The 14650-nt window shown below is 44.0% G+C and overlaps 1 protein-coding gene and 1 non-coding gene across 2 annotated transcripts in view; one reads left to right on the top strand and one right to left on the bottom strand.

Annotated features, from left to right (window-relative positions):
- Window positions 1-14650, bottom strand: part of LOC126215117 (neuropeptide F-like) — a 644911-nt gene that overhangs the window by 316848 nt on the left and 313413 nt on the right. The window lies entirely within an intron of this gene.
- On the top strand, window positions 4538-4644 carry LOC126215473 (U6 spliceosomal RNA). Its single transcript, XR_007542136.1, has one exon. It is a non-coding gene; the product is annotated as a U6 spliceosomal RNA (small nuclear RNA).

The raw sequence follows: 14650 nt of genomic DNA, 5'->3' as shown, positions 1-14650 counted from the left end.
TACTCGACTGGGTGCACGAATGGCAAAACGTCATTATTTCGGATGAATCCAGGTTCTGTTTACAGCATCATGATGGTCGCATCCGTGTTTGGCGACATCGCGGTGAACGCACATTGGAAGCGTGTATTCGTCATCGCCATACTGGCGTATTACCCGGCGTAATGGTATGGGGTGACATTGGTTATACGTCTCGATCTCCTCTTGTTCGCATTGACGGCACTTTGAACAGTGGACGTTACATTTCAGATCTGTTACGACCCGTGGCTCTACCCTTCATTAGATACCTGTGAAACCCTACATTTGAGCTGGATAATGCACGGTCGCATGTTGCAGGTCCTGTACGGGCCTTTCTGGGTACAGAAAATGTTCGACTGCTGCCCTGGCCAGCACATTCTCCATATCTCTCACCAATTTAAAACGTCTGGTCACTGGTGGCCGAGCAACTGGCTCGTCACGATACGCCAGTCACTACTCTTGATGAACTGTGGTATTGTGTTGAAGCTGCATGGGCAGCTGTACCTATACACACCACCCAAGCTCTGTTTGACTCAATGCCCAGGCATATCATGGCCGTTATTACGGCCAGAGGTGGTTGTTCTGGGTACTGATTTTCCAGGATCTATTCACCCACATTACGTGAAAATGTAATCACATGTCATTTGTAATATAATATATTTGTCCAATGAATACCCGTTTATCATTTGCATTTCTTCTTGGTGTAGCAATTTTAATGGCCACTAGTTTACTATCTCTATCGCCTGCATCGAATTCATCTGTTGTGACGTGCATCCGATGCAGCTCTGTACGGTGTTCCGGAACGATTTGTTGTCGTTGCATGAACACCGTCGATTTTCAGAAACACGTTCATAGGACCATTCTTCTTTCACTTCCAGTTAGGAATCCGCCTCTGCAGTTTGTTGATTTTATTAATTTTCACTCTGTATAGTGTCTGTTACGTAAGATCTCGGTTGGCGTTGTACACAGGCCGTAGAAGATATAGCCTTTCACAGCCAAAGAGAGGGAACCTATGTCCTTCATACAATGTCCATAAAAAATTACTTTGAATTAATCATGACACGAAGAAGAAGAGGCATGAGTGCACTTTCTACTTCGTGTTTTGAGACTGTTTCACTGTCGCCACCCTGAAGGTCCCAAAATGAGTCATGCCGCGGCGTCTATATATATATGGAGAAATTAAAGTCATTTGTAAACAAGAGGATAACATGCCATAAATTGGTTAAAAACGTGGGTGACTTTGAAGAACATGAGAAAATCGGTAAAGTACCTCCAGAACCGGACAACATGATTATTAACCTATTTTTCGGGTAAGTCATTCTTAACATTACGTCAAGCGTAAGGAAAATTAACTTTGAAACAGCAGATCAACTCAAATTCCATCGTTTTGGAGGTCTCTTCAATGTGAATACGTGAAGAAGATGGTTTCGAGCATGCCTCTGAGATCCACGAATTTATCGACTCTGCTGATGATTGGACTTGTTAATTGTAATTGCATTTATGGTTTGTTCTTATATGATGTATCACCTTTTGTCTTGTTGCCAAATTCATTTTTCTACTGATTAAATTGATCCATGGGAGAATCATGAAAACGTGTCGTTCTTGTTAGGATTTGTTATAACTAAATGCCAGTTAATAACATTTCAGCGATTGAAGCCTTTAGAAAATCGCAACATAAAGTACGAGGTAGTTAGAGCCAGTTTTTCAACAGAGCGCAGTCGCTTGAAGCGTCACCTTATTGAACTGAGAGTTATTTGGCAGGCAGTTGTGTCGTGCTGTATACGGATTTTTTTCCCCTTCGCGTTTTCTAAAAGACTGTGTTACTTTCCCGTGAAATTAATAGAAATAATTTCTGTAATATTTGATGTTATGTAAATACACTGAGTAGCCAAAGAAACTGGTACACCTGCCTAATATCGTGTAGGGCCCCCGCGAGCACGCAGAAGTGCCGCAACACAACGTAGCATGGATTGGAATAATGTCTGAAGTAGTGCTGGAGGGAACTGACACCATGAACCCTTCACGGCTGTCCATAAATCCGTAAGAGTACGACGGGGTGGAGATCTCTTCTGAACAGCACGTAGCAAGGCATCCCAGATATGCTCAATAACGTTCGTGTCTGGGGAGTTTGGTGGCCAGCAGAAGTGTTTAAACTCAGAAGAGTGTTCCTGGGGTCACTCTGTAGCAATTCTGAACGTGTGGGGTGTCGCATTGTCCTCCTGGAGTTTCCCAAGTCCGTCGGAATGCACAATGGACATGAATGGATGCAGGTCATCACACAGGATGCTTACGTACGTGTCACATATCAGACTCGTATCTCGACGTATCAGGTGTCCCACATCACTACAACTGCACACGCCCCACACCACTATAGAGCCTCCCCCAGCTTCAACAGTCCCCTGCTGACATGCAGGGCTCATAAATTCATGAGGTTGTCTCCATACCTGTACACGTCCAAAGGGCTCGAAGCAATTTTAAACGAGACTTTTCATTAACCGAACGGAAAAACACCAGCCCAATGTGCGTGAACTATTTTAGTTCAAAAATGGTTCAAATGGCTCTGAGCACTATGGGACTTAACATCTATGGTCATCAGTCCCCTGGAACTTAGAACTACTTAAACCTAACTAACCTAAGGACAGCACACAACACCCAGTCATCACGAGGCAGAGAAAATCCCTGACCCCGCCGGGAATCGAACCCGGGAACCCGGGACCCCGCCGGGAATCGAACCCGGGTACCCGGGCGCGGGAAGCGAGAACGCTACCGCACGACCGAACTATCTTAGTGGGCGTTGGTTTGCTGACGATTCTGATGAGAATAATCGTATCACAGTAACACGTTGTCACGTATAACTTCCCTATTCGTAACTAATCACATACCTTTACAGCATTTTCTTCTGTTGATATTAACCTATGGTCGTCTGACCAGAAATTCTTCTTTCCATTCCAGCCCACCGCCCTCCACTATAGAATATATCGAAGAAATAAATGAGGACGTTGGGTAGAAGGTACAAGTGCTGCTCGGAAGAGATTGCACAGGAGAGGACTTCGTGACTAGCCGCAGAAGACTGATGGAACAATTTTTTTTTTTTTTTAAAAAAAGCGCTTTGCGGAGGTTTGCACAATGGAGATGTAGATTGACGCAGACATCTGAAGGACAGTTATGATGTAGATGTTTTGTTCTGCCTAAAACGCTTCGCGAATAAATTAATGTTTCAATACTCCGACAAAGCTGGAAGTCACCATTTGCTTTCCAGCTCCTCTGTAGCAGAAATTCTGTTCTCCGCAAAACTCGGGACGCAGATATCAGGGCAGTGATAATCACCGATATCCCATTTTGCCCTCCCCTACCTCACTCCTCCCCCCTCCCCCCCTCTCTTCACAAACCCTATCCCACCAATTGTGCTACGTAATTGGATCAGTCAGGAACGCTGAAAGCTCCAGGCTTTATTTATACGTCGCGGGGTGAATGACCTCTAACACGTGTCCTGCAAATGTCACATAATTAACAGTTTGATTGCTGCCGTGAGGGCTCCGGAAACAATGCTATTCATTTATTTGATTCCGAGTTTATTCCCGGCGCTCATTAACGAGAATCAGTAATTGAACCTCTCCCTTCCACTCAAAAAAAAAAAAAAAAAAAAAAAGGAACAGTCGGCATCTTTGTGTGTACACCGGTACTGGCGATTCCTTCTTACAAGCTACCATACTTCTAATAAGCTTATTTCACAAAGAATATCGAAGGGAGATATCTGTATGCAGAAACCTAGGTATCTGTGGCTGTGTATAATGTTACTTATAATCCATCTTGGTTGCAAATTGCAATCAAGACGGATTATAAGTAACATTGTATAACCAGTGATTGCGGTATCCCATCAAACATTACGTCTGTTTTTGTAAATGATGTGTTTAAGTTTGAAACTCAATTTTTAGCACTTTTCTTCAGCTTCTCTTTGTCGGAATAACACTTTCGCCCAGTTATTTGGTGATACGTTTCCACTCTCAATTAGAATGGAAGTTACTCGATGAAGTCTGAACCCTATCTATACCACAGACAATATTGCCGCAGTAACATCCGCAACTGAACATCATAATAAAACCACCACTTCGATTGTAAGAATTTTTTAAAAATAAATGATAATTAATTGAAACCCTCAGCTGCTGACAGGTGTTGTTGACATACCTTGATGGGGACAGCTGAAAATGTGTGCCCCGACCGGGACTCGAACCCGGAAGCTCCTGCTTACATGGCAGACGCTCTATCCATCTAAGCCACCGAGGACACACATGAATAGCGCGACTGCAGGGACTTATCCCTTGCACGATTCCCGTGAGACCCACATTCTCAACTGTCCACAATCTACATACGTAATGTTCCTAGTGGATGGGCAATGTATCTGTTAGGAACATTACATATGTAGATGGTGGACTGTTGGGAATGTGGGTCTCACAGTAAGCGTGCAAGGGATAAGTTCCTGCAGTGGCGCTATTCATCTGTGCCCTCGGTTGCTCAGATGGACGTACTCGCTTCTGCGGTACATATACTAAAATTCGAACGATACAAAGAAGATTAGCACGGCCGCTGCGCAAGGATGACACGCAAAATCGTGAAGCGTTCCACATTTTTTCAAGCCGGCACGGTAGCTCAGCGTGTTCGGTCAGAGGTTTAGCTGCCCTCTGTAATAAAAAAAAAACTGAGTTGATAGAACAACGACGAACTGAAATGGCTGTTTTCCGACGTCCGCCCCGAGCAGATACAACGAACGGAAAGGAACAAAATGAGATTAAAAAAGATGGATAGAGCGTCTGCCATGTAAGCAGGAGATCTCGGGTTCGAGTCCCGGTCAGGGCACACATTTTCAGCTGTCCCCAACAAGGTATGTCAACAACACCTGTCGGCAGCTGAGGGTTTCAATTAATTATCATTTATTCTAGATAAGCTGCACTGTCACCAATGGTATCTGTTCTTTCGAGAACAGTTACTGTCTTCATAAATTTTTAAAAAATTATTTTTCAGTGCTTAGACGCTATTACATGTCCGTCATCAACTGTGATAGTGAAAATAGGCAAGAGACCGAAATTATCAAATTTTACGCGCAGTAGCACACATGAGATAACAAAAAAAGATGTACCACACAACATTTTAGGAAATAGCGCTCGGGCTAGGTGCGCTAAAACAAAGTCAAAAAAATGTTTCAAATGGCTCTGAGCACTATGGGACTTAACATCTGTGGTCATCAATCCCCTAGAACTTACAACCACTTAAACCTAACCAACCTAAGGACATCACACACATCCATGCCCGAGGCAGGATTCGAACCTGCGAGCGTAGCAGCAGCGCGGTTCCGGACTGTAGCTCCTAGAACCGCACGGCCACTCTGGCCGGCTAAAACAAAGTAATTGTCAGAGCAATACCAGACACTACGACAGAAGACTGCCTGGGTTAAGAAGTGTGGAATGTGCACCGAAAAACCAGTGCTATGTTGTACATTTTTTTTTTTTTTTTTTTTTTTTTTGCGTCCACTCAATGACTAATACCGGGCTGAGACCCATTTTCAAATAATCGTAACATAGGCAAAAATGGTATATGCGCTGTAACTGTTCGTTGCACATTTTTGACATGGTTTTCGCATCTTCGGAAATACCATTTTTGACTATGTTAGGATCATTTGACAATGGGTCTCAGCCGGAAACTAGTCATCGAGTGAATGAAAAAAAAGTAAAATTTACAACTCTGAACTGATTTTTAGGTTTACTGATTAGGAGAAGTTGTTCAGCCACATTTATTCCAGCATGCTGCAAGTTCGTTAAGTATGGGACGAACACCAGGACACTTACACTTTGTGCTGTGACCCCGGTGGACGACTACGGGACGCGGTGTAGCACGGGCGAGCGCAGAGCACGGAGGAGCGAACGCGTATGGGGAAGGAAACTGGTAAACTAGAGTGGCAAAAGTACTGCCATCTGTTGACGGGCAGAACAACGCCCGGCCGCTCACAATTTGAATTAGTATGAAGATGGTATCTGTTCTTTCGGACATGTCAGAAAGAACAGATACCATCTTAACATGGTTAAGGCTAACCGGCCATTGACGTTATTCTTCTGTGCTGGATGCACATGCATTGCCCGAACTCCTTTGGGACTCGGTAAAATTGTCTGCCGCGAGTAATGAGTCTAATGGGCAGGGGCACTACGAATGTAGTGTGCGGACATTAAGTTGGGAATGTGGGTCTCACGGGGAGCGAGCAAGGGATAAATCCCTGCAGTCGCACTATCCTCTGTGCCTTCGTTCGCTCAGATGGATAGAGCGTCTGCCATGTAAGGAGGAGATCCCGGGTTCGAGTCACGGTCGGGGCAGACATTTTCAACTGTCCCCGTTAATGTATATCAACGCCTTTCGACAACGTAGGGTCTTGATTTAATTATCATTTCATTTGAATTAGTGATTTACATGCGAAACGAAAACAAGTTACAGAAAAGTTGCATGTGAAGCGCTAAGAGTGGTAAAGGAACATACTGGAAAAGGGGCAGTACAGAACGGTAGAAAAACTTCTAACTGTGAGACGGGGTCTTGAAGCTAATGTGTAAAACCGTAAAGGTAAACGATTTTTGTTGCTTTTCAGTGAGTGAGATGCAAATTTTAATTTAGTGGGAGCGCATAAGCCGACGTGGAATAACGTGCCGTACTCACGAGGTAAAACAAGATACACATGTGTCACTCCTATTTTTAAAAAAAGTCTTCCTACTAATCAAAATGGAAGGTAACGAAACCCTTAAGTTCTCACCGTCTAAAAGCCCTACAATATTCAATAGCTTAGCAACAGTATCAATAAAGCGACACATTAAAATAGGAGCAATACAACGAGGTAATAAAATTTCTAACCAAAAGCCGGCGACTCAAGAACGTTCAAAATGGCTCTGAGCACTATGGGACTTAACATCTGAGGTCATCAGTCCCCTAGAACTTAGAACTAATTAAAGCTAACTAACCTAAGGACATCACACACATCCATGCCCGAGGCCGGATTCGAACCTGCGACCGTAGCGGTCGCGCGGTTCCATACTGAAGCGCCTAGAACAGCTTTTTTTTTTTTAATCTCATTTTGTTCGTTTTCGTTCTTTGTATCTGCTCGAAGCGGACGTCATAAGACACCCGTTTAAGTTCGTCGTTGATCCATTAACTCAGTCTTTTTACTACAGAGGGCAGCTACCCCTCTGACCGAACACGCTGAGGTTCCGTGCCGGCGAACCGCTCGGCCACAGCGGCCGGCACTCAACAAGGTTTAACGTAAAATAAGACGTGAGACAACTAAATTTTGCATCATGAATAATAGCAAATTTTGATTTAGTGAGGACCCGCATAATGGCGCACAATAACGTGCCACAGTCGTACATTAAAAAACTTAACATATGAGAAAATTTTTAAAAGGGACAATACCGCTGTGTGTTTGGTGCCTGAAGAAAAAGTAAACCACCCACAAGGAACGCAGCAAACGAAACGAAGCTTCATAGTTTGAGACGGTATGTGACGTTGTTCCAGAGATTAGAAAATGGGCCACATTTACTGATTTTTGGCACAGCATTAATACTTCTCATTATAAAGTCGCACGGCCTCTGGACCCGATGCATACACTGGTTGGGTTGAGAAATGTGTCATTGTAATTGGTATATGAAGGGCTTCTGACATTAATGGTCCAAACAAACAGAAAGAAAGGTTCATCTTCAGCAAGAAGCCATACGCTTGAATATTTCTGGTATCTCAACTGCATATTTTTCAGCGCTCATTTAACTTTAGGACTCTGTATCTCAGAATGAACCACTATTGAAATAAGCGCTGACACTGGGACGCATTTCACATACGAGCTGGTCCCACACGTTTTCTGGCGGTAACAGATCTGAGGGCATCGCTGGACACCTTAGTACCTCAGCATCACATGGACAGTTCATGGAGACACATGCCATATACTGTCCTGTTGAAATGGTTCAAATGGCTCTGAGAACTATGGGACTTTACATCTGAGGTCATCAGCCCCTTAGAACTACTTAAACCTAACTAACCTAAGGACATTACACACATCCATGCCCGAGGCAGGATTCGAACCTGCGACCGTAGCGGTCTCGCGGTTCCGAACTGAAGCGCCTAAAACCGCTCGGCTGTCCTGTTGAAAAATGGCACCATGTTACAGTCTAATCAGAGGTAACACATGATGTCTCCGTCATTGTGCCTTCAGAGTTCCGTAAAAAAACAAAAAAAGTGGCCGTGCGGGGTAGCCGATCGGTCTAAGGCGCCCGGGACGGTTCGTGTGGCTCCCCACGTCGGAGGTTCGAATCCTCCCTCTGGCATGGGTGTGTGTATTCTCCTTAGCGTAAGTTAGTTTAAGTTACATTAAGTAATGTGTAAGTCTAGAGACCGATAACCTCAGCAGTTTGGTCCCATAGGAACTATCCACAAATTAAAAAAAAAAAAAAAATGAAAATATGTGGTTCTGGAGAGGAAAAACATTTGTGATGTATATACGCAGACTGGAGTGACGAATGAAAATTTTTTAACGAGGCCAGGATTCGAACCCACTTCTCCCACTCACGAGGCAGGTACGATAACCACTGAAGTGCGCGTCATTTACGACGGCGGCCGAGTTTAGGTTCGTTCTGCGCATCTGACGTCACAAAACACAGTCAGCCAATGAACAGCGGACGACGTGGCCAGGGCTCGACTGCAGTGCACTGCACGGAGGAGTTTTTAGAAACGTTCAGTCATATATAAAGTAACTGAACAAAAGCAAAGTCTTGATAGCAGACTTTCTTTTATAGAAAGTTTGGAAAACGCATTCTTTATACCAATTGCTTCATATTCTATTAATTAATTAAACCAAACAAGCAACAAGCCTCCTCATTCAGCCGATAGCAAGGAAAGGTGTTTGTATCATTCTCACGAACCGCTTTTTTGCAATAAAGAACAGCGGTAATTGCTTATTTCCTGTTGTACTTCGACGAAACGTGAGTTTCTTGAATGACAAACTGCATTAGCGTAATGGTTAAAGAGTTTGGCTGCCAAGCGAAAGGTTTTGAGTTAAAAACTTGTTGGGTGATTAATATTTTCTTTACTTCACAACAATATCGAAGTATCGTACTTCACGTATTTCATTCGTTTGAATGTAATTTTTTGAAATTTCTAGTGGCAACTAAAATCGACCGTACGGAAAGTATGCGCTATGGACTTTTGCCTCTGCAAGCGCTTCAAAATTTCGTGCAATGGTTTACTACATCTCACGCTGCACAATAACTGCGTTGAACATCGAGACAAAATTAAGTCATTTATGGGGGGAAGGTACCAGTCAAGAAGATGTGTAAAAATCAAATTTTTGGGCCAAATAATTTTTGTGAAATCGAATGATAAGGTGTGTCACAGCAGACGAAACACCATGTATGTGTCTGCACAGGCGAGCAGTGCAGTGATGACAAAATGCGGGAAGCACGTCTCTGTAGCAGCGAGTGTGTTAATATGGCCGTGGTGGCTTTACTTCATAAACTGCGCGCTCCCTCTAAACGTAAGTTTGCTTGGCGCGTGCAACTGGCAACGCAGCAATCTCCCGCGTCTGGGCGTGCATGTGCGAACCGCCAAGATAAAAGAATTGAACTATAGGCCACGCTGGCACAGTCGCTTCGCGCAATTGCAGTGGACTACCCTAGCACGCTTCCCTTCTCAATCCAAATTCCCAACCACTCTTCAGCCCATTTGGTATTCCCAATAAATTCGAACAGTACTGCAGAGGTTCTCCAGCTGTATTGGATTAGCACCTCAGCATCGAAAGAAACGGGGTGTGCTTCCTGAAAGCCAAGCACGGGTGCTTAAATCAGATGAAACTCTGTAGTTCCGGAGACCTTTTCAAGTCTCAAATATCTGTGATGTTTACATGCAGACTGAAGTGAGGATTGAAAATCTGCACCATCGAGACTAGAAACTGGGTCTTCTGGTCACTGGGCAGACGGGCTAACCACTCTGCCACTGTGGCACTGTAGCTTTGTACAGCTGAGCGGACTACTGTAGACTGCCTCCATCCATGATTAATACAGTGGAATCGCATTCGGGAGGACGACGGTTCAATCCCGCGTCCGGCCATCCTGATTTAGGTTTTCCGTGATTTCCCTAGATCACTTCAGGTAAATGCCGGGATGGTTCCTTCGAAAGGGCACGGCCGATTTCCTTCCCCATCCTTCCCTAATCCGAGCTTGTGCTCCGTCTCTAATGACCTCGTTGTCGACGGGACGTTAAACACTAATCTCCTCCTCCTCCTCCACGATTAATGACCGTGCCGTGAAGAAATCAAATCAAATGTGTGTGAGATCTTGTTGGACTTAACTGCTAAGGTCATCAGTCCCTAAGTTTACACACTACTTAACCTAAATTACCCTAAGGACAAACACACACACCCATGCCCGAGGGCGGACTCGAACCTCCGCTGGGACCAGCCGCAAAGCCCATGACTGCAGCACCTGAGACCATTCGGCCAATCCCGCGCGGCCGGTGAAGAAATACCTTACAGTTCTCTACTCCACGAACCCAGGAGTAATACCGCTGCGAATCTCCGAAACACTGGACCTCTTCCCAGATCGTCCCCACATCCACCCATGGCGGTCATCCAGCGTGCTGTAGAACAGCGATTCATCATTGAACACAGTGTAACGCCATTCATGCTTCCCGGTCACGGCATTGTCCTGTTGAAAAATACCACCATGATACAGTCGCATCAGAGGTAATACATGAGGATGCGGGATGTCTCTGACGTACCATTGTGCCATTGTACCCTCAAACAAAGTACATAGTTCTGGAGAACATCTGTGATGTATATATGCAGACTGAAGTCACGAAAGAAACTTTTTTACCAAGGTCACGATTCGGAGCCACTTCTCCCGCTCACGCTAACTACTTCAAGCGGGGCCAGTTCTGTTGTGGTGTTACCGACAGCCTACACGTGGGACGGTAATTCTCTAGTCCGGCTGCCCAAAGTCCCTGACTAACGGAGCGGGATCAAACACAATGTTGCCGGGAGTCCACTACTCCTCATCGTCCGCAGCTCGTGGTCGTGCGGTAGCGTTCGTGGTCGTGCGGTAGCATTCTCGCTTCCCACGCCCGAGTTCCCGGGTTCGATTCCCGGCGGGGTCAGGGATTTTCTCTGCCTCGTGATGACTGGGTGTTGTGTGATGTCCTTAGTTAGGTTTAAGTAGTTTTAAGTTCTAAGGGACTGATGACCATAGATGTTAAGTCCCATAGTGCTCAGAGCCATTTGAACCATTTGAACTACTCCTTATCAGGTAGTAAGTGCGAATGTGGGGTTCTTGGAGCATGATACGAAGATTCTCCCTTCTGTTGGTCTACATCTATATGCATACTCTGCAAATCACACTTATGTGCATGGCAGAAGGATCATCGAAACCAGCTTCGCAATTCTCTATTATTCCAATCTCGTATAGCGCGCGGAAAGAACGGACACCTATATCTTTCCGAACGAGCTCTGATTTCCCTTATTTTATCGTGATGATCGTCTCTCCCTATATAGGTCGGAGTCAACAAAATATTTTCGCATTCTGAGGAGAAAGTTCCTGATTGGAATTTCGTGAGAAGATTCAGTCGCAACGAAAAACGCCTTTCTTTTAATGATGTCCAGCCCAAATCCTGCATCATTTCAGTCAAACTCTCTTCCATATTTCGCGATAATACAAAATGGGCAGCACTTGTTTGAACTTTATCGAAGTACTCCGTCAGTCCTATCTGGTAAGGATCCCACACCACGCAGTACTATTCTAAAAGAGGACGGACAAGCGTAGTGTAGCCAGTCTCTTTAGTAGATCTGTTACATCTTGTAAGTGTTCTTCCAATAAAACGAAGTCTTTCCACAACATTTTCTGTGTGTTCCTTCAAATTTAAATTTTTCGTAACTGTAATTCACAAGTATTTAGTTAAATTTACGGCCTTTACATTTGACTGATTTATCGTGTAACCGAAGTCTAACGGATTCCTTTTAGCATTCATGTGGATGACCTCACACTTTTCGTTATTTAGAGTGAACTGCCAATTTTCGCAGCATTGAGATATCTTTTCTAAATCGTTTGGCAATTTGTTTTGATCTTCTGATGACTTTACCAGTGGATAAACAACAGCTTCATCTGCAAACAACCTAAGACGGCTCCTCAGATTGTCTTCCAAATCGGTTATATAGATAAGGAACATGCGAAGGGCCTATAAAACTAGCTTGCGGAGCGCCAGATATCACTTCTGTTTTACTCCATGACTTTCCGTCAATTACTACGAACTGTGACCTCTCTGACAGGAAATCAGAAATCCAGTCACACAACTGAGGTAATTCATAATGTTCGAACACAATGTATGTTCCTAAGTCCTGCTGCATATCGACTTTAATGATATGGGTCTGTAATTTAGTGGATCACTCCTACTACCTTTCTTGAATATTGGTGTGAGCTGTGCAACTTTCCAGTCTTTGGGTACGGATCTTTCGTCGAGCGAACGGTTTTATATGATTGTTAAGTATGAAGCTAATGCATCAGAATACTCTGAAAGGAGCGTAGCTGGTAAATAGTCTGGACCGGATGACTTGCTTTTATTAAGTGATTTGCTTTACTACTCCGAGGATATTTACTTCTACGTTACTCATGTTGGCAGCTGTTCTTGATTCGAATTCTGGAATATTTATTTCGTCTTCGTTTGTGAAGGCATTTCGGGAGGCTCTGTTTAGTAACTCTACTTTGGCAGCCCTGTATTTGATATTATCTTCATTGCTATAGCGCAGAGAAGGCATTGATTCGTTCTTGCCGCTAGGATACTTTACATACGACCATAATCTCTTTGGATCTTCTGTCAGGTTTCGAGAAAACGTCTCTTTGTGTAGACCAGGCGTTCCCAACAAAATTTTCTCGAGGACCCCCTCATCGAGCGTGATTGGTACTTTGTCATATCACAGTACCAGGTACCTAAAAAAGTCAAATTAAGAGTCTTTTTATACGTTTTCTATTTTTGGTACTTAGAAAAAACATTGACATATTCATTATTGAAAAAATATTGAGCTTAAAAGTTTTTCAATTTAGCCATCATTGTTATTGTTAAATTTTTTATTATTTGCTCAAAATCTTCGTCTTCAAATCTGGGTGTTTAGTATAACAAACTCCTTAAAAAAGTAAAAATTGAGTATGAATTGAAACCGACGGTCCATTTTTAACTACGCGAACTGTACCTTCCGCGAAAAACAACGCTTTACAAACACTACTGTTTTAATACAGAATATTGAGTATGTAAAAACACGGTCTGTGAAAGCAGTGGCAATAAATTAACAACGGCCGCTTGTCGTCTGAAATGCGAGTTTCCATCTAAAGTGATTGTCAGTTGTCAGCTGCAAAGAGGCAGCGTGCGCAGTCTAACGGCGTACAGCAGAACTATTTGCCTCTAATTCTAGTTTTGCGCTAGAATGTGCTGGTGTCAGTTGGCTCTAGGAAGACGCTAGACGCATAAGTTAGCGTTCGCTAAAGCTCTGCTCAAGCAGGAAGCGGCCAAAACAAAAAATTTGTTCTCATACGAAATATAATTAATATACTTTTTATTTTAATAGCATTTTGCGGACTCCTCTGGCATAGCGGACCACCTGTTACGAACCACTGGTGTAGACTATTATAGCCATCTCGCACTGAAGTCTGCCCTAAATCACAATGATCACTCAACATCGGCCACTGTGCAAGCCCCTTGTACACACCTCCACACCATCTAATAACAGTAAATATCAACTATACTAGGGTACACTGAAGAGCCAAAGAAGCTGGTACATCTGCCTAATATAGCGTCGATGAAATGATGATGATGAGGACAATAGAACACCCAGTCCCTGAGCGGAGAAAATCTCCGACCCAGCCGGGAATCGAAACCGAGCCCTTAGGATTGACATTCTGTCACGCTGACTACTCAGCTACCGGGGGCGGACGGCATAAGTATTGAAACACAGAGGTATGTAAACAGGCAGAATACGGCGCTTCGGTCCACAACGCCAATGCAAGACAACAAGTGCGTGGCACAGTTGTTGGATCTGTTACTAAAATGGCAGGGTATCAAGATTTACGTGGGTTTGAACGTGGTGTTACAGTCGGCGCACGAGCGACGGGACAGCATCTCCCAGGTAGCGATTTTCCCGTACGACCATTTAGAAGCACAGAAGTAATGTCAACTTAAACGTCATGCATGACGCGGCAATTTTTCACGCACCCCACTGTCGATCACGTCACATCTCCTGAAGTGTGATAGGTAGGTGACTGTTACCCCCACTGCGATTGTTGCCCGACAGTGAGGGATATGTACTTTTATGGTATGTATGGATTAAGTAACGCATATAGTACTGTTTAGTGTGAACAATATTCCACTCAACCATCAGAAGAAGCAATAATTTCGAGAAAGTTTACACTTGCGATAAAGAGCCATTTTCGCTGTGCGTGGGTGTCAACAGATTCGCGAGTTACCGAGCAAGATGGCACTGCGGTCGCCACACTGGACACGAGTTCAGGCCATCTTGATTTGAAACGTCGCCTTAGAAAAATTATGAATGACTGTGCTGGTAAACTTCTACGTTATTTGATAC

Source organism: Schistocerca nitens, chromosome 12, assembly GCF_023898315.1.
Source record: "Schistocerca nitens isolate TAMUIC-IGC-003100 chromosome 12, iqSchNite1.1, whole genome shotgun sequence".
NCBI classification, from domain to species: domain Eukaryota; kingdom Metazoa; phylum Arthropoda; class Insecta; order Orthoptera; family Acrididae; genus Schistocerca; species Schistocerca nitens.
This window is presented reverse-complemented; position numbering and strand designations above follow the sequence as displayed.